The following is a 3942-nucleotide window of genomic DNA, read 5'->3' on the forward strand; positions in this document are numbered from 1 at the left end:
ACATGTAATTTTTAAGTGCAACAAATATAATAATTTTTAAATATTAATTTATACCAGATACCCAAAATAATTATTATCCTAATATTTGAGATCAAAAAGTTATTTACGTTTTCTCATAATAATTATGTGGGACTTTTATTTTTTTTCATCTCGCGGGACGTTTATTTCAAGACGGAAATAACTACGTCTTGTCATAATAATTATGTGGGACTTTTATTTTTTTCGTCTCGTGGGACTTTTATTTTAAGTCGGAAATGATTTATGTATGTTTATTTCAAGACGACAATGATTTACGTCCCACGTGTTCTCTTAATAGAATCGGTACATGTACTGCCGATTCCAAGAAATTAAACGCAAATATCTGCGAGGTCGATTATTGGAATTTGATTTGCTAACATCTGGCAACCCCTTTCAATAAACTAAAACCACGTAATTCAAACCACGCAAAGCCCTTTAATTTGACACCACATTTTTGAAAATCGAAAATATTTAACGCGTCAAATCTCTGAACTCAATTAAGAAGTTTCATTCAATAAAAGTCCCATATAATTAATTGGAGAAGGCGTAAATCATTTCCGTCTTGAAATAAACGTCCCGAGAGACGAAAAAAATTTAAATTCCATATAATTATTATGAGAAGACGTACATAAATCGTATTCGCATTGAAATAAACGTCCCGCGAGACGAAAAAAATAAAAGTCCCATAAAATTATTATGAGATGACGAAAATAATTTACTTTTTTAACAAAAGAGACACAACTCAAAAATACGAAGAACTATTTCTTAGCACACATTTGCTCCAGCTTTTTCTGAAACGTAAATAAAAGCTCTGTGTACATGTTTAGCGCATAATCTCAAAAATGACAAATTTTGAGTTGTGGCTCTTTTGACGTCTTCAAAAGACGTCCCTTTGAATAAAGAATTTGTTTGAATTCCATTAATTTTGTTTAATATATCCTGGAATTTTAATGTAACCATGGTTTATTTTGAATATTTGGGAGTATTTGTCGATAAGATTTTTCTTTGGTCAGAATTTTATGTGAATAAAATTCTCTCATTCTTCATTTATTTCATTTTTAATATCTATATAGCATGTTTAATATACCATAAAAAATATAATTCAATGTGGTTGTTCACGCTTGGCTGGTTATCAGGTCATCTGGTTAAAAATAATTTTTATGTAGTGTATTGCAGTGTATTTTGTTGTGTACAACAACAAAATGCACACTGCAGAAAAATTATTTGTAACCAGTTAAGCTGATAACCAGGCAAGCGTGAACAACCACATTGTCTATTGTGTAGATCAGTGGAATCTGCTTTATGTATTTAATAAAATTTTTATATAAAATACGCATTTCAGCACTACCAGACTACTTTTCCTACTACCTTCTCACAAAAGGGGATAAAATGATTACCCGCTTTCTCTTTCCTTCTCAAATACAACGTTACAAGGCAGTCGATTGACACAAATGTCAATATTTATCCAACCTTGTATTATTGAATCATGGATCATGATTAGCTTCCTTCATGTGACCGAGCTTCTCATACTCACGCATGAAATCAACATATTTTCGACCGACTTCAGGATCTCGGGCTAATCTCTTCTCCAAATAAAAAATTGCTTCAATGTACACGCACGCGAACTGCCCAATCTACTATCACTGCGTATCGGGATTGTCACGACAAAGCGCCCTGACTCAACCCGATAGTGGGTTTCGATCAGTGTTGCCAGGTCTTCGGCATGAGAAAACGTCACTCTTGGTCTGAAAAAACGTCATTTCCTACCCAAAAACGTCTTTTTCAATTGAATGTACAAAAAATTGTTCTTATTCAACGTTTATTTTATACAAAGGTACATATCGAGCCCTAACCGCCAAAATAACGTAAGCGACATATTTTTCAAAATTTTCTTTTTGATGCAGAAATATTCCTATAGCATTTAGATGCATTTCTGCATCAAAAAGAAAATTTTGTCGCTTACGTTATTTGGCGGTTAGGGCTCGATATAATTAAAATGTCATTTCGACAGAGCACATTTAAAATTGTAAACTGGTGGTTAATATAAAAATCATTTTATACATACACTTGTGATCAGCTGATTAAGTCATCAATATTTTGATTGATTTTGGCTGTTTCTCTTTCGTTTATTTAATGTTTATTATTTTTCCATAAAAGCCAAGCTCATGAACAAACAAAATATAAATCCACAAAAATTGTGAAAAAAGTATAAACAGTCTGCAAATTTTCAGCTAGATTTTCAACTTTTTATTCAGAGTTTTTCGAATTTTTATTGAGTATGCAGTTTGATAGCCCACTAAGTTTCAGGGCAGTTGTGTGCAAGTTTAAAGGGGCTAAATAATCGCGTTAATTTTTAATACTTTTTTTTTCTTGTTGGCATTTGGTTAGGGGCTCGGTTGTCGAAAATGCTAAATTACGTTCTGCTAAGAAGGAGCATAGCAATAGGTCCATTCAATATCAAAAAATTTTTACGACTTGTTGCTAGTACTAGCAAGTTTTTACTGGGAATGCATTCAATAACCCAAAATATTTACAAGAGGGTGCGAGTTCGAGAGCGTAACAACCCGAGAGAGCTGCAAACTCTTGCAAGTAAAAATCTTACTAGCAGGAATTTGCAGGAGTCAAAAAGTAAGGTTATGTTTCAAATTCAAATGTAAACAAACTGAGGATGATTTGATGAAACATAATTAGTGAAATGAAAATATGGATGAAAAATTTAAATCTATTGTATATTTTTTTATTTTTATGATGAACTATTCCCAATTAAAAAGAAAATTGCGCGCCAAAACTTAACCGTTAGAAAGTGTCAAAATGGCTTAAATTGCAAGTTTTTACTAGTTTTGCGTTCAATAACCTTTCTGAAAATTTTATTTGCTCTCAATTTTACTCTCTATTTTTCTTTCACGCTCTCGCTGCAAGTACTTGCTGGAAAAGTTATTGTGTTCATTACATTTTCAATGAAGTGTTAAAAAAGTCCCCTCCTTTTTTCTGACGTTTTATGCTGCACAGCAGGGATGAAAAAGTAGGTACAATTGTACCTTTTTCCGACGTTTGATGACTTAAAGGTACATCAGGTACAGCCACTAGATTTTAGGTACAATCATCTTTTGATCAGATGCATTTTTAGTTTTTTTTTCTTTTTCCTTTACTGTGCTAATATATTTACTTGTAGGCACGGCAGAAGCTTCGCTTTCATTTTGAAGAATAAACAATTCTAAAGAAAAGTGGTCAAAAGGAAGAATTAAAAAAAGTCATATTATGTATTATCTTAAACATCTTACACTGTTTTTAGAGCAGCTACTACGAAAAATTAACACTTTACTTAGCTATCCTCAAATTCGTAATTTTTTTCTATTAATCTTAACTCTTATTTTCACTAAGTCAAATTCAATGGCATTTGCGGTCAAATAAGTGAAAACAAATTGTCAAATGAGACTAAAAAATGGTCTTTTGATTGATTTAGATCATAATAGGCCTTCAGGCGAGTACATGCGCTGTTAAAGTGGCTATTTGTAAGTTTTTGGCCCATAATATCTTCGGTAAAAGTAGGGATAAAGGAAAGAAAGTTGTGTCAAAATATGTCAAAAAATTTTGTTGTTAAAATATCACGTAAAGAAAACCAGCCTTTATTCGCCCATACAGTTAGGGATGCAACATCGCTCTTAAAAACATCGATGTTCCCGCAACAAACATCGATGTCAAAAAACATCGGTTATAAAAACGATACATCGATGTTTTACCGATGTTTTAATATCTCATCTACTACACGAAATAAAATGTAGCCTGAAATCTTATTTTAACTCGAAAGAACTAGATTCACATATCCGCTGCAAACCATAACTTTATACAAAACTTTGAAAGATTCAACACATTTTTATCTTAATTTTGAACTTTTTTATCTGAATTTTTAGAAAAAGCCGTTAA

The sequence above is a fragment of the Rhagoletis pomonella genome, unplaced genomic scaffold (assembly GCF_013731165.1).
Source record: "Rhagoletis pomonella isolate Grant_MI unplaced genomic scaffold, Rhpom_1.0 Rhpom_scaffold_00005, whole genome shotgun sequence".
Lineage (NCBI taxonomy): Eukaryota > Metazoa > Arthropoda > Insecta > Diptera > Tephritidae > Rhagoletis > Rhagoletis pomonella.